The sequence below is a fragment of the Dasypus novemcinctus genome, chromosome 13 (genome assembly GCF_030445035.2).
Source record: "Dasypus novemcinctus isolate mDasNov1 chromosome 13, mDasNov1.1.hap2, whole genome shotgun sequence".
NCBI classification, from domain to species: Eukaryota; Metazoa; Chordata; class Mammalia; order Cingulata; family Dasypodidae; genus Dasypus; species Dasypus novemcinctus.
In genome coordinates, this window is record NC_080685.1 from 35,936,160 (window position 1) to 35,953,785 (window position 17,626).

The 17,626-nt window shown below is 40.8% G+C and overlaps 1 pseudogene; it reads left to right on the forward strand.

Moving 5' to 3' along the window:
* The first annotated feature begins 259 nt into the window (after positions 1-259).
* On the forward strand, positions 260-13,003 carry LOC139436216 (uncharacterized; annotated as a pseudogene).
* Positions 13,004-17,626: the final 4,623 nt, after the last annotated feature.

The window sequence follows — 17,626 nt, forward strand, 5'->3', positions numbered from 1 at the left end:
CTTATGGCATTGGCTAATACATCATGGGGTACCTAGCAGTGAAATAGATGGGCAGTCTACTAAATTTCCTTATAATTTCTTTCTGTATAAACAGAAGTGTTCTGGATAGAATGAATGAAACCATAACTCAAATTACAGATGCAGAGAATCACAGCCCCTTAATCAATTCCCAAACTTGAGACAGTTTACAGAGCCAGAGCCCCTTGAATGAGGAGGAGGCCAGGTCTCCTTGGGGAAGGATCCTGTTAAACTACCCAAAATGTATACTGTTAGTCTTCATCCCTCCTTTCCCCAAGGAGATCTATGGCCTTTTACCAGAGTAACTGTGCATTTCAGGAAAAAAAATGATCAGATATTTTGGGGATTATTAGACATTGGCTCAGAAGTGATATTAATTCCAGGAGACCCAAAATGTCGTTATGATCCACCAATCAGACTAGGGGCTTATGGAGGTCAGGTGATTAATGGAGTTTCAGTGCAGGTCCATCTCATAGTTGGTCCAGTGGGTTCCTGGACACATTCTGTGGTATTTCCCCAGTTCCAGAATGCATAATTGGAATAGACATACTCAATAACTGGCAGAATCCCCACATTGGGCCCCTGACTTATGAAGTGAGGACTATTATGGTTGGAAAAGCCATGTGGAAGCCACTAGAACTGCCCCTACTAGCAAAATAGTAAACCAAAAGCAATACCAGATTCCTGGAGGGACTGCAGAAATTAGTGCCACCATCAAGGATTTGAAGGATACAGGGGTGGTGATTCCCACCACACCCCCATTCAATTCTCCTATTTGGCCTGTACAGAAAACAGATGGATCCTGGAGGATGACAGTAGATTATCATCAACTTAACCATGTGGTGACTCCAATTACAGTTGCTGTCCCAGTTGTGGTATCACTGCTTGAGCAAATCAACACATACCCTGGAACCTGGTATGCAGCTATTGATTTGGCAAATGCTTTTTTTCAATTGCTATTAATAAGGACCACCAGAAACAGTTTGCTTTCAACTGGCAAGGCCAGCAGTATACCTTTACTGTCCTGCCTCAGGCGTATATTACTCTACAGCCCTATGTTATAATATGGTTCACAGGGATCTTGGCCCTCTCTCCCTCCCACAAGACATCACACCCGTCCATTATATTGATTATATCATGTTGATAGGACCTAGTGAGCAAGAAGTAGCAAAGGCTCTAGACTTATTAGTAAGGCATTTGCATGAGAAAAGATGGGAGATAAATCCAGCTAAAATACAAGGTCCTTCCACCTCAGTGAAATTTCTAGATGTCCAGTCATGTGGGTCGTGTTGAGATAGTCCTTCTAAAGTGAAGGATAAACTGTTGCATCTGGCTTCTCCTCTGACCAAGAAAGAGGCACAACACTTAGATGGTCTCTTTGGATTTTGGAGACAACACATTCCTCATCTGGGTGTGCTACTCCAGCCCATTTGCTGGGTGTCCAGAAAAGCTGCTAGTTTTGATTGGGGACTGGAACAAGAAGAAGCTCTGTGTCAGGTCCAGGCTGCTGTGCAAGCTTCACTACCACTTGGACCATATGATCCAGCAGATCCAATGGTGCTGGAAGTTTCCATGGCAAATAGAGTTGCTGTCTGGAGCCTTTGGCAGGCCCCTATAAGAGAATCACAATGCAGACCCTTAGGATTTTGGAGCAAAGCCCTGCCATCCTCTGCAGATAACTACTCCCCTTTTGAGAAACAACTTTTGGCCTGCTACTTGGCCTTAGTGGAGACTGAATGCTTAACCATGGGCCATCAAGTTACCAGGAGACCTGAGTTGCCTATCATGAGCGGGTATTTTCTGACCCACCAAAACATAAAGTTGAGCAGGCACAGCAGCACTCCATAATAAAGTGGAAGTGACATATATGAGATAAGGCTCGAGTGGGTCCTGAAGGCACAAGTAAGTTACATGAGGAAGTAACCCAAATACCCATTGTCACCACCCCTGCCATGTTACCTTCTCTTTCCCAGCCCACAGCTTTGGCCTCTTGGGGAGTCCCTTACAATCAATTGACTGAGGAAACGAAAACTAGGGCCTGGTTTATAGATGGTTCTGCATGATAAGAATGTACCACCCAAAAGTGGACAGCTGCAGCACTGCAGCCCTTTCTGGGACATCCCTGAAAGACAATGGTGAGGGCAAATCCACCCCCTCCCCAGTGGGCAGAACTTTGAGCAGTGCACCTGGCTGTTCACTTTGCTTGGAAGAAGAAATGGCCAGACGTGCATTTGTACAATGACACATGGGCTGTTGCCAATGGTTTGGCTGGATGGTCAGGGACCTGGAAGGAACACAATTGGAAAATTGGTGACAAGGAGGTTTGGGGAAGAGGTATGTGGATTGAAATTTTTGAAGGGCAGGGCAAGATGGTGGTTGAGTGAGTGCACTTGATAGTTTCTCCTGCAAAGAAGTGGCTGGGCAGTGTTAGAAATTCTTCAGGACCAGGCTGTTTCAGGATTTTGCAGGGCAGGAGGTGTCTGGACATCGATTTCATGGGAAGGTAACAGAGAAAATTCGTGTAAAAGATAAAATTGAGGCTCTCTTACATGGAGTTAGGGGCTGCGCGTGGGATGCTCCCCCCTGGGGCGGGCGGAACCGCGGCACCGGCACTGCGGTGGTGATTCCTGGAGGCTCTGTGGTACTGGGGAATTCATAAGCCCTGAGTGGGCTATTAACGGGCGAACAGGGCAGGAGGCCTTCGCAAACCAATTTGGTGAGAGAGATGGGAGTTTTTTGCGAGGTGGGGAATTTTTTATTTCTGACACGAATAACAGAGCCCCGCCCCCAAGGCCAGCTGCTGATCTGCAGTGGCCTTAAATTGCTGGCAGTAAAGAGACAGCACCAGGAGGCTATTTCTGGGGATTGCAGGATTGGGGGCATCTGGAAGCCGATTAGGGGAATCTTTTGCGAGGTGTGGGATTTATGGTTTTGGACACTGATACAGCGCTTCCGGCTAGAGCTCCGCCCCCTAGGCCTGGCTGCAGATCTGCAGTGTCCTTACATTGGCTACAATATAGAGGCGCCCCCAACTGGCTCTTTCAGGGGCTTGCAGGGCAGGAGGTGTCCTGAAGTCAAATTGGTGATACAGCCACAGAAGAGACCCTAGAGAGAGGGTAAATTGTGGGTTTCGGACACATAGGTCAGAGTTTGTGGATGTGACCTCTCCCATAGGGCTGGCACCCAGCTGCGGGGATCCCTAAAGGCTGTGTTGCACTGCGGTGCTCCCAGGCTCCCAGTTAACTGGATCTGAGGTTGCCAGGTGTGTGTCCCCTAAACCCTGGTGGCCCACATCCCAGAGACTCACACCTCTTGAGTCTGCAGTATCACAGACTTTCCATCCCTGAATCCACCATGCCCTGAGGCCCATCTGAGGTCCTTGATTGTCCTAGCCCTCAATGTTTGCATTTTTTTTAAATTTAAATTTAAATTTTATATTTTTCATTTTTGTGGTCCTGGTTGCTAATATTGCATTATTTCCTAGACTTTTCTCCCATTGTATCCCCCAAGGTCTTTTTTTTTTTCATTTATTTAGGGTTTTTTTGTTGTTGTTGTTGTTGGTGGTGTTCTATATCTTCTTTTCATTTCCTTACTTGTTCCCCTCCCTTTTCTTTACCCACCCCCACTTTTTCTTTCTTTCTTTCTTCTCTCTTTTTTTTTCTCTCTTTTCTCTTGTCCCTCATTTTCTTCTTATTTTATTTTATCTTAATTATACAATAGGTGCTGCAAGGAACTCCTCACATTTGCTGGGTTTCCTCATCCTCCGTTGCCTCATTTCTGTGTGAATTGATTTTGGCTACCTACACTATCCCCTTTCCCCCAAATCTTGATATCCTCCATCATCTACTGTCTCTCCTATATTCCACCTCCCTTTCTTTGATCCCCAAATTGTCTAACTCTTAATTTTTAATACCTTTGTTTTGTTTTCTGTCTTTTGTCCACTCTTGAAACTATTGCCTTTCTTTTCTCTTTCCCTCTTTCATGAAAACACTAGCTTTTTAATTCATACCATATTCCTCCCATATTCAGTCAACTACCTCATTATAGGTACTCTACTTACTGCTATAACTCTACACAACTTACATGAATCTAATATCCATCCTCCCAGTTCTCATACTGTTGCTCTGTTAACATTTATTATCAATACTACTTTACACATTTTCCTTGCTTACACAATTGCCTTACCCTGGCCCTAATACTTTCCTTCAAAGTGAACACAGCCAGCAATAAGAAATTAGAATAAGAAGAACAAAGTGACAAAGAGAAGATATAACACTTATGCAAAAACAACAGCTAATTAATCCCCAAGACTAGACAAAGAAGCTAAGGAACTGATTAAACCCGTCAGGATAAAATGATGACCAGACAGCAACAAAAATCTACAAACCAAGCCAGTAATCTGGAAAACATGGCTGACTCCAATGAATAAACTAAAAACCAGGAAGGGGAGCAGAACTTCGCACAAGTAAGTAAAGATCTCAGAACATATATCACAGACAAATTTAATGAAGTAAAGGAAGAGGTTAACAATATGAAGACAACACTTGGAGGGGAAATTGCAGACATATGCAAAAAGATGACAGATATGATGGCAATGAACACCACAGTTCAAGAAATCAAAAATACACTCCCAGCAAATAACAGCAGATTAGAAGAGGCAGAGCAGAGAATTAGTGATGTGGAAGAGAGTACATCGGAAATCAAACAGATAGTAGAATTGATCGATAAAAAGATAGAAAAAATCCAGCTAGGACTTAGGGACCTGAATGACAATGCAAAACACATAAACATACGTATGATAGGCATTCCAGAAGGAGAAGAGAAGGGAAAGGGGTCAGAAGGGGTGTTGCAGGAAATAATGGCTGAAAAAATCCCAAATCTACTGAAAGAGACAGATGTACATATCCAAGAAGCACAAAACACCCCAAACATCATAAATCCCAACAGGCACACCCCAAGACATATACTTGTCAAATTATCCAACGCTCAAGACAAAGAGAAAATTCCAGAAGGGGCAAGAGAAAAGAAAACCATCACATACAAGGGAAGCTCCATAAGATTAAGTGCTGATTTCTCATCTGAAACGATGGAGGCAAGAAGGCAGTGGTATGATATAGTCAAGGTACTAAAAGAAAAAAATTTCCAACCAAGAATACTCTATCCAGCTAAACCAGCATTCAAAAATGATGGCGAGTTCAAAATATTCACAGATAAACAGAAATTGAAAGAGTAGGCCAACAAGAAACCTCCCCTTCAAGAAATTCTAAAGGGAGTTCTGCAGCAAGAAAGGAAAAAACAGGACAGGCAGGGTTGGAGGAGAGTGTAAGAGCAACAAAAAAGACAAAGAGAGAAGAAGAAAAACAAACAAAAAATGACAAACACAGGTCCAATCAAAATATGGCTAACATAAATAATTCCTTGAAAGTAATAACACTGAATGTCAATGCATTAAACTCACCTCTCAAAAGATTCAGAGTGGGACATTGGATAAGGAAATATGACCCATCTATATGCTGTCTACAAGAGACACATCTTAGACCCAGAGATTCATGGAGGCTGAAAGTGAATGGTTGGAAAACAATCTTACAAGCAAACAATAACCAAAAAAAGGCAGGAGTACCTATATTAATATCAGACAAAATAGACTTTAAATGCAAAACAATTGTGAGAGACAAAGAAGGATACTACATATTAGTGAGAGGGACAATCTGTCAAGAAGAATGAACAATATAAATATTTATGCTCCTCACAAGTCCACCTCTAAATACATGAGGCAAACGCTGGAAAAACTAAGTGAAAGAATAGATGCATCTACAATTATAGTGGGGGAATTTAATACACCACTATCAACTCTGGACAGAACATCTCAAAAGAGAATCACTAAAGAAACAAAGTATTTGAACAGTATATTAGAGGAGCTGGATCTAATAGACGTATACAGATCATTACACCCAAACACAGCAGGATATACATTTTTCTCAAGTGCACATGGATCATTCTCTAAGATAGACCATATGCTAGGCCACAAAGAAAGGCTTAATGAATTCAGAAAGATCAAAATCATACAAAATAATATGTCTGACCACAGTGGAGTGAAGCTGGAAATCTGCAAGGGCCAGAGGCCCAGATTTCACAACAAGATATGGAAATTAAATAGCACACTCTTAGAAAAACAGTGGGTCAAAGAGGAAATCTCAAAAGAAATCAATGACTACCTTGAAAGAAATGATAATGATAACACAACATACCAAAACTTATGGGATGCAGCAAAAGCAGTACTGAGAGGGAAATTTATAGCCATAAATTCATACATCAAAAAAGGAGAAAGAGCAAAAATTGAAGAACTAACTGCACATTTGGAGGAATTAGAAAAAAAAAACAGCAAAGTAATCCCACAGGAAGCAGAAGGAAGAAAATAACAAAGATAAGAGCAGAACTAAATGAAATAGAAAATAAGAAAGCACTTGAAAAGATAAACAAGACCAAGAGCTGGTTTTTGAGAAGATCAATAAAATTGACAAACCTTTAGCAAGACTAACAAAGAAAAAAAGAGAGAAGATGCAAATACACAAAATAAGAAACGAGAAAGGAGATATCACCACTGACCCCACAGAAATAAAGACTATCATAAGAGGATATTTTGAAAAACTCTATTCCAACAATAACGACAATTCAGAGGAAATGGACAAATTCCTAGAAACACATAAGCAGCCTATATTGATGAAAGAAGAAATTGAAGATCTCAACAAACCAAGCAGAAGTAAAGAGATAGAATCAGTCATTAAAAACCTCCCGACTAAGAAGAGCCCAGGGCCAGATGGCTTCACAGGTGAATTCTACAAAACATTCCGGAAAGAACTAACACCAATCCTGCTGAAACGCTTCCAAAAAATTGAAACAGAAGGAACATTGCTTAACTCATTCTATGATGCCAACATTACCCTAGTACCAAAGCCAAACAAAGACAACACAAGAAAGGAAAATTACAGACCAATTTTTCTAATGAACCTAGATGCAAAAATACTTAACAAAAGACTTGCTAAAAGTATTCAGCAACACATTAAATGAATTATACACCACGACCAAGTGGGATTCATTCCAGGTATGCAAGGATGGTTCAACATAAGAAAATCAATCAATGTAATACACCATATAAACAGATTGAAGGAAAAAAATCACGTAATTATATCTATAGATGCAGAAAAAGGATTTGACAGAATACAGCGCCCTTTCTTGATAAAAATTCTCCAAAAGATCAGAATACAAGGAAATTTTTTGAACATGACAAAGAGTATATATGAAAAAACCACAGCCAACATCGTTTACAATGGAGAAATCCTAAAATCCTTCCCTCTAAACTCAGGAACAAGACAAGGATGCCCACTCTCTCCCCTTCTATTTAACATTGTCTTAGAAGTACTCAAGCACTGAGGCAAGAACCAGATATAAACGGCATTCAAATAGGAAAGGAAGAAGTCAAAATTTCATTATTTGCAGATGCCATGATCCTATACATAGAAAACCCTGAGAGGTCTACAACAAAGTCTCAAGAACTCATAAATGAGTTTAGTAAAGTTGAAGGTTATAAGATCAATGCACAAAAATCAGTATCATTTCTGTACACCAATAATGAACAAGCTCAGGAGGAAATCAAGACACGAATACCATTCACAATAGTAAATAAAAAAATCAAATACTTAGGAATAAATTTAACTAAAGATGTAAAAAACTTATACACCGGGAAATATACAAGACTGTTCAAGGAAATCAAAGAAGACCTAAATAAATGGAAGAATATTCCCTGTTCATGGATAGGAAGACTAAATATTATTAAGATGTCTATCCTACCAAAATTGATCTACACATTAATGCAATCCCAATAAAAATGAACACAGCCTTCTTTAAGGAACTAGAAAAACTAACTTGAAATTTATTTGGAAAGAAAAGAGGCCCTGAATAGCCAAAGACATATTGAAAAAGAAAAATGAAATTGGAGGAATCACACTACCTGACTTCAAAACATACTATAAAGCTGCAGTAGTTAAAACAGCATGGTATTGGCATAAGGAGAGACACACAGACCAATGGAATTGAATTGAAAGTTCTGATAAGAACCTCATATATATAGTCATATAATATTCAATAAAGCCATCAAACCCTCTCAACTGGGAGAGAATGGCCTAGTCAACAAATGGTGCCTGGAGAACTGGATATCCATATGTAGAAGAATGAAAGAGGATTACTATCTCACACCTTATACGAAGATCAACTCAAGATGGATCAAAGACCTAAATATAAGAGCCAAGACCATAAAGACCTTGGAAAGCAGTGTAGGGAAATATCTACAGGACCTTGTAATAGGAAATGGCTTCATGAACATCACACCAAAAGCACAAGCAGCAAAAGAAAAAATAGATAAATGGAACTTCCTCAAAATTAAAGCCTTCTGCACCTCAAAGGAGTTTGTCAAGAAAGTAAAAAGGGAGCCTACACAATGGGAGAAAATATTTGACAACCATATATCCGATGAGACTTATAACTTGCATATATAAAGAACTCCTATATCTTGAAAATAAAAAGATAAACAACCCATTTAAAAAATGGGAAAAAGATTTAAACAGACACTTCTCCAAAGAAGAAATACAAATGGCTAAAAAGCACACGAAAAAATGCTCCAAATGTTTAGCTATCAGGGAAACGCAAATCAAAACTACAATGAGATACCATCTTACTCCCATAAGATTGACAGCTATGAAAAAAACAGAAGAATACAAATGCTGGAGACGATGTAAAGAAATGGGAACACTCATCCACTGCTGGTGGGAATGCAGAAGGATCCAACCATTCTGGAGGACAGTTTGGCGGTTTCTCAAAAAACTAACGATAGATTTGCCATATGACCCAGCAATGCCACTGCTGGGTATATACCCAGCAGAACTGAAGGCAGGGACACAAACCGATATATGCACACCAATGTTCATAGCAGCATTGTTCACTATCACCAAAAGTTGGAATCAACCCAAATGCCCATCAACAGATGAGTGGATCAATAAAATGTGGTATATACATACAATGGAATACTGCTCGCCTTTAAGAACAAATACACTACAAACACACATGATAACATGAATGAATCTTGAGAACCTTATCTTGAGTGAAGCAACCCAGGCATTGAAGGACAAATACTACATGACCTCAATGATATGAAATAAGCAAGCTGCCTCAGAGAGCTAAAGACTGGAAGATAGGCTTATAGGAAATCGAGGGGTAGAGGAAGGATATCAGCTGATGTCTACATGGATGAAATCTATGATAAGCTAGAGGTAAGTATGTGTACAAAGAAGGGATAAAATGGGGGCATATGGTTACCTTTGGGTGGGGTTTTGGGGGTTTGAGGGGGCTAGGGAAGGGCGGCTGGGTAATATTGTCCAAGAAATTGGGGGGAGGGTGGGGCAACAGATGAACATAGGATATTGTCAGGTGTTGGTTGAGAGTATAATGCTGAGAAAACCTTTTCAAAATATAATTAGGAAAGTTACCTATTTAAGATACTCAAAGGGGATAATCTGACGCAGGACAGACTCCTAGGGAATATCTGAATGCTCATTTTGCCAGAGTGGCTTATACCATTGGGTAGAGACCCATATAATGAGAGTGAAAATGTAGACCCACTACCTGGGGAGGACTGATACCGTCAAATAGAGGGAACTGTTTCTCTCAAGAGAAATGGTGGTTCCCAGGGCATTAGGGCAGTTGAGCAAGTCAAGCCCTCAACACTGTTGCAAGTATCTCTGAACATGGCTCCTCAAGAAATGAAGATTGACAGTCACTGTGGGCCCCAAGGGGAGGGGGAAATAGATATTGAATAGATAGAACCAAAGCAAAAGAAGTGTTTCACAAGAGTACACAAGGATGGATATAAAGCATGTAATATTACACCAAAAACATATAGGGGGCGACAGACTAATAATGTAAACCATAATGTAAAACATAGGATAACTAAAAAATTTAGAAAACTGTATAGCATAAAGTATAAACCACAATGTAAACATAAATGTTACCTTGTTTGAAAGCTATTATCTCAATATCTGTACATCAGTTTCAGTAAATATGATATGAATAAGTTAAAAGATTATTGCTGTGGAAGGGAAAAGGTTTTATAATGGATATGTGGGAGTACTGTATATTGTATATATTAATTACTGTGATCTAAGGCTCTTGTGAAGAGAAGCTCAATAATTAGGGAAAAAAGAAAAGAAAAAGATAAGACATAGATTTTTTCCAAATCAATGTGTATTCTATATCTAATCTTTAAACTCATTGCTATATTCCATTTTACTATTAAGGGAACCTGACATTATATTGGGCTTCACTTTTCAGAAAGTTTTGGATCACAGAGAGGTTCAACAATGGCAGCAGAGGAATACTGGTATGGGATGTTACTGACAGTGGATATAGGGTTGACAGGGAGTTATACAGGGCATGTGTCCAGGGTGCATGAAAATGTTTGGATATACTTATAGTGGAAACAATTAAAAACAACAGATGGGGGGGGTACTGGGTTCCTGGCCAGGGTTGGGGGCTCTTTCATGGTCCCTAGGGGAGTAGCGGTAGTCCCCCAGGTGCAACGGCAAGGACCATGAAGGAATGAGGGTCCAACAGTGAGCCCCTGATACTAGTGACTATGGTTGTGAGCCTATACACCTGAAATAAGAACAAGGCCTAGAGCAGCAGTGTGCCTAAGAGTTCCCTCCTGAGAGCCTCCGTGTTACTCAAATGTGGCCAGTCTCAAAGCTAAACTCATCATGTAAATGCAATGCCTTCCCCCTGTGTGGGACATGACACCCGGGGATGAGCCTCCCTGGCACCGAGGGATCACTATCAAGGACCAGCTGATGACGTAAGTGGAAAATGACCTTGAATTAAAGGTTCAACGTGGACCAGCAGAATATCCCCGTCTACATATAATAACAGGAGTTAAAAATGCTGTTTGACCTAAAGTAAGGGGGAAATGGAAAGGACAAATGAGTTTAAATGGCTATGAGTCTCTAAAAAAGAGTCTGGAGGTTGTCGGAAGGATTGCCCTTATGCACACCTGAGCAGAGTCTCTGAGACAGATAAAGTAGATACAACCCCAGGTATTGGTCCTTTTGAGGGCTAAAGAGACCCACAGGTTCTATGGTCATGGCATATGGGGTTCACTGCCATGTCAGTTGCCCCTTCTTTGGAGCTGGTGTTTCTGTGTAATGGAGCTGGACTCAGATGTGATCTCTTTTCACAAGCCTTTCATGCTACTTTACTGGATTTGTAATTGGTGCTGGGCTTTAAGATATATCTAGGGGATTTGAATCTCTGGACTGACAATATGATAGCCAGGCCCTGAGCCTCAACAGACTTCAGCTCCTACACTCTGATTTATTGGACTTACCCCACTCAGCTAACATGGAGTTGAAGAATGTCAACCACCACACCATGGAGCCTAGAGTGCCTACAACTGAAAGCAGGAGGATTGCATCCAGTATCCATGTGGAATCTAAGCCCCCTCTTGACATAGATGTGGAATGAAAACAACCAAGTCAAGGCCCACAGGATGGAGGAATACAGTAAGGATTAGAGTGGACTTAATGATATTCTATTCATGAAACATTGTGGTTAATAATTGAGAAAATGTGGCATTGATGTGGAAAAAGTGGCCATGGTGGCTGCTGGGTGCGGGGAATGGGAGGAAGAGATGAGATGTGGAGGCATTTTCAGGACTGCCAGTTGTCCTAAGTGGTGCTGCAGGGACAATTGCTGGACATTGTATGTCCTCCCATGGCCCACTGGATGGAACGTGGGAAAGTGTGGGCTATGGTGTGGACCACAGGCCATGGGGTGCAGTGATGCCCAGAGATGTACTCACCAGATGCAATTGATGTGTCAGGATGATGGGGGAGAGTGTTACTGTGAGGGGAGTGGTGGGGTGGGAATGGTGGGGGTGAATGGGGATCTCATATTTTTTTAATGTAATATTTTTTAAAAAATGAATAAATAAAATAAAATAAAATAAAAATTTTCAGTGGGCAAAAAGCATGAAAATTTTTGTGTCCCACATGAATGCTCACCAGAGGGTAATTTCAGCAGAGGAATTTTTTAATAATCAAGTGAATAAGATGGCCTGCTCTGTGGCTAATGCTCAGCCTCTTTCCCTAGCCACTCCTGTCATTGCCCAGGGGGCTCTTGAAGTAAGTGGCCATGGAGGTAAGAATGGAGGTTATGCATGGGCTCAGCAACATGGGCTTCCTGACTTGGCTACAGCCACTGCTGAGGGCCCAATCTGCCAGCAGCAGAGACACACACTCAGTCCCAGATATGACACTATTCTTCGAGGTGACTGTACTGCTACCTGATGGCAGGTTGCCTAAATTGGATCACTTCTACCATGGAAAGGGCAATGATTTTTTAAACTGTAATAGACATAAACTCTGGATATGGGTTCGCATTTCCTGCATGCAATGCTTCTTCCAAAACTACCCTCCATGGACTTACCTAATGTCTTATCTACTGCCATGGAATTCCACACAGCATTGCTTTGGATCAAGTAACCCATTTCACAGCAAATGATGTGCAGGAATGGGCACATGGCCATGGAATTCACTGGTCTTACCATATTCCCCATCACCCTGAAGCAGTTGGATTGATAGAATGGTGGAATGGCCTTTTGAAGACTCAATTATCATGCCAACTAGGTGGCACTACCTTGCAGGACTGGGGCAATGTTCTCCAGGAGGCTGTGTATGCTCTCAATCAGTGTCCACTCTATGGTGCTGTTTCTCCCATAACCAGGATTCATGAGTTTAGGAATTAAGGGATGGAAATGGGAGTGGCACTACTCACTAGTACCCTTAGTGACCCACTAGGATAATTTTTGTTTCCTGTCCTTGCAACCTCAAACTCTGCTGGTCCACAGGTTTTAGTCCCAAAAGGAGGAGTGCTGTCACCATGAAACACAAGAATGATTCCATTGAACTGGAAGTTAAAACTGTCACCTGGCCACTTTGGGCTCCTCTTATCTCTGAATTGACAGTCAAAGAAGGGAATTACTGTACTGGCTGGGGTGATTGATCCTGACTATCAAGGGGAAATAGGACTACATCTACATAATGGGAGTAAAGAAGAGTTTGCCTGGAATACAGGAGTTCCTCTAGGGCATCTCTTAGTACTACCATGTCCTATGATTAAAGTCAATGGAAAATTGCAACAACCCAATCCATGCAGGACTAACAATGACCCAGAATCTTCAGGAATGAAAGTTTGGGTCACCCCACCAGGCAAAGAACCACGGCCAGCTGAAGTGCTTGCCGTGGGTAATGGAAACATGGAATAGGTAGTGGAAGAAGTGGTGATAAATATGAACTTCGACCACGTGACCAATTACAGAAATGAGGACTATGATGGTCATGAATCTTTCTTCCTTGTTTCATTATGATGATGATTATATACGCACACAAAACAGATTTCTTTGTCTACTTCCCCAAACTTTCCCCTTATCATACAACAAGTTGTATCCTTTTCATGTGATAATATTTGAGGATGTCAAGTTTGAGAGTGAATATTACTTAAGAACTTGCAGCTATTCTGTATGGAATTAATAGGAGAGTTGAATTTTGTTAGGTGGAAATATATATATATATTCTGTTATATATATTCTGTTATTGTTTTTACTTAGAGACAAAGTATGGTTTAAGTTAATGTGCATGGTTGCTGAGTTGACAAGGGGTGGACTGTGATGGTTAGACTATTGTGTCAACTCAACCAGGTAACAGTGCCCAGTTTTTGGCCAAGCAAGCACTGGGCTAACTGTAATACAAGGCTTTACTGCAGTGGTAAATCATAGATAGCTGGTTATAATTACATTGATCATGGAGAATGCCATCAACAATGAGTGACGCTTAACCCAATCAGTTGAATCCCTTTAAAGGGGAAGTGATTTCATCATTGAGAGAGAATTTCCCAACCCGTCTTAGGACAGCCAACATCTCCAAGAACTTGTCAAGAATCTTCATTGGCAGGCCCTGAGCCTCAACAGGCTTGAGCTCCTACACTCTGGTTTATTGGACTTACCCCACTCAGGTAATATGGAGTTGAAGAAGGTCAACCACCACACCAGGGAGCCAAGAGTGCCTACTACTGAAAGCAGGAGAATTGCATCCAGCATCCATGTGGAATCTAAGCCCACTCTTGATATAGATGTGGAGTGGACACAACCATTCCAAGGTCTAGAGGATGGAGGAATAGAGTATGGATTAGAGTGGACTTACTGATATTCTATCCATGAACTAGTGTGATTAGTAATCGAAGAAAATGTGGCATTGGTATGGAGAAAGTGGCCATGGTGGCTGCTGGGGGTAGGGAATGGGAGGAAGAAATGAGATGTGGGGGTGGTTTCAGGACTTGGAGTTGTCCTGAGTGGTGCTGCAGGGACAGTTATCAGACATTGTATGCCCTCCCATGGTCCACTTGGTAGACTCTGGGAGAGTGTGGGCTATATGTGGACCATTGACCATGAGGTGCAGCAGTGCTCAGAGATGTATTCACCAAATGCAATGAATATCTCATGATGAAGGAGGAGATTGTTGTTATGGGGGGAGGAGTGGAGTGAGGGGGGTGGGGGTATATGGGGACCTCATATTTTTTGAATGTAATATTAAAAAAATAAATAAAGACAAAAAAAATCTTCATTGGATCTCCTTCAAAGGTCTTGGTTTCAGCCTGTCTGTGGAACCTAGACTTGTGCATCCTCATGGCTGCATGAGACTCTGATAAATCTCTTACTATTGACAGATGTCCCTTGTTGATTCTCTTTCCCTAGAGAACCCTGAATAATCCAGCTAGTTAGTCCTTTTATTGTTGAGTTGTATTATCTCTTTGTATATCATGGATATTAAACCCTTATCAGATAAGTGATTGCAAGATATTTTCTCCCATTTAGTAGGCTGTTCTTTCTCCCTTTTGATAAAATCCTTTAAGGTGCAAAAGTGTTTAATAATGGGCGGCACACTTGGCCCAGTGGTAGGGCATCCATCTACCACAAGGGAGGTCCGTGGTTCAAATCCAGGGCCTTCTTGGCCCATGTAGAGCTGGCCCTTGCACAGTGCTGATGCGTGCAAGGAGTGCCATGCCATGCAGGGGTGTCCCCAGCATAGGGGAGCCCCACATGCAAGGAGTGTGCCCCATAAGGAGAGCTGCGCAGTGTGAAAGAAACTGCAGCCTGCCCAGGAATGGTGCCACACACACGGAGAGCTGACACAACAAGATGATGCAACAAAAAGAAACACAGATTCCCATGCTGTTGACAACAACAGAAGCAGACAAAGAAGATGACACAGCAAATGGACACAGAGAACAGGCAACTGGGGTGGGTGGGGGGGGGAGGGAAGAGAAATAAATAAATAAATCTTTTTTAAAAAGTGTTTAATTTTGAGGAGGTTCCATTTATCTATTTTTTGTTGTTATTGTTGTTGCTCATGCTTTGGGTGTAAGGTTTAAGAAATTATCACCTACCAGAAGATCTTGAAGATGTTTTTTTACATTTTCTTCTAGGTGTTTTATGGTTGTCACTTTTATATTTGGGTCCATGACCCTTTTTGAGTTAATTTTTGTATAGGATGTGAGAAAAGGGTCCTCTTTCTTTTGGATATGGCTATCCAGTTCTCCCAACACCATTTGTTGAATAGACTGTTCTGGCCCAGCTCGAAAGCTTGATTACCTTGTCAAAAATCACTTGACTGTAGATATGAGGGTCTATTTCTGAGTTCTCAATTCAGTTTCATTGGTCAATGTGTCTGTCTGTATGCCAGTACCATGCTGTTTTTACCACTGTAGCTACGTAATATACTTTAAAGTCCAGAAGTGAGAGTCCTCCAACTTTGTTCTTTTTAAAGTACATTTTTGGCTATTTGTCAAGTGCTTTTTCTGTATTAATTAAGAGAATCATGATTTTTCTTCCTCAACTTATCAATGTGATTTATTACATTAATTGATTTTCTTGTGTTGAACCACCCTTGCCTACCTGTGATAAAACTCATTTGAGTGTAGTGTATAATTCTTTTAATTTGTGGACTCATTTGCAAATATTTTGTTGAGGATTTTTGAATTTGTTATTAGAGATATTGGTCTGTTGTTTTCTTTTTCTTTATCTGGTTTAGTATTGGCTTCATAGAATGAGTTTGGTAGCATTCTTTCTTGTTCAATTTTTTGGAAGAGTTTGAGCAAGATTGGCATTAGATCATCTTTGAATGATGGGTAGAATTCACCTGTGAAGCCATCTGGTCCTGGGATTTTCATCTTTGGTAGGTTTTTGATGACTGTTTTAATCTCTTCACTATGATTGGTTTGTTGAGGGCTTCTATTTCTTCTGAGGTCAGTGTAGATGATTTGTGTATTTCTAGGAATTTGTCCGTCTCATCTACATTGTTTACAATGTTTTGGCATACAATTGTTCATAGTATCCTAGTATACCCTTATGATCTCTATTATTTCTGTGGGGTTGATGATAATGTCCCCTCTCTCATTTATGAATTTATTTGTGTCTTCTCTCATTTTTTCTTTGTCAATCTAGCTAAGGGATTTTTTTGATTTTGTTGATCTTCTTCAAGAACCAACTTTTGATTTTGTTGATTAAGTTGTTTTTTGTTTTCAACTTCATTTATTTCTGCTCTGATCTTTGCTATTTCTTTCCTTCAGCTTGGTTTGGGTTAGTCTGCTGTTCTTTTTCTTTTTTTAATATTTTAAATACTCTTTTATTTAAAAAATACTTTAGGTTACATAAATGTTACATAAAAAGTATAGGAGATTTCCATATACCCCACTCCCTACCCCTCCCACACATTCCCACATTAACAACATCCTTCATTAGTCTAGTATATTTGCTACAATTGATGAACACATATTGGTGCATTGCCCCAAACATGGTTTATAGTTTACATTATAGTCTGCACTCTATCCCACACAATCTTGCAAGTTATGACAAAATATATAATGGTCTGTATCCATCATTGCAATATTAGTCACAATTCCAATATCTCAAAAATGCCATCATATTACACCTGATTTTCCCTCTCCCTCACCTCAGAAACTCTGGTGGTTACTGACTCCACATCAATGATAAAGGTTCTTTCATTGCTAGACTAACAAAAAGTCTATAGTAAAATAAACATGTCTGCTCTAGTTCATCATTCATTCCCCAATCCTGAGGATTCTGGGATGGAGATGCCCACTCCATCTCTAATTGAGAGGGGACTTAGACCCCATGAGGCTGGTGGATAGGACTATCTTGCTTGCAGTTGCAGACTCTCTGTTCCTTGGGATATTTGTTGTCCATCATCATCTCTGTGATAGTTGTCCTGGATGAGTCCAATGACCTGGAGAGAAGGAGTTGCAAATCTGCTGAGATTCAGGGCCCAACTGGCACATGGACATCCCAAAGATTTAAGTCTCTTATACATACACCTATCAAGTCTAGTACTAACTATTGGTTCAAATAGAAGGCAGAGAAGAACCCTTTGTAGGGAAACCACAAATGGGAAGCATAAATTGCAAAGTAGGGTTCACTGGTGGGGTACCAAGC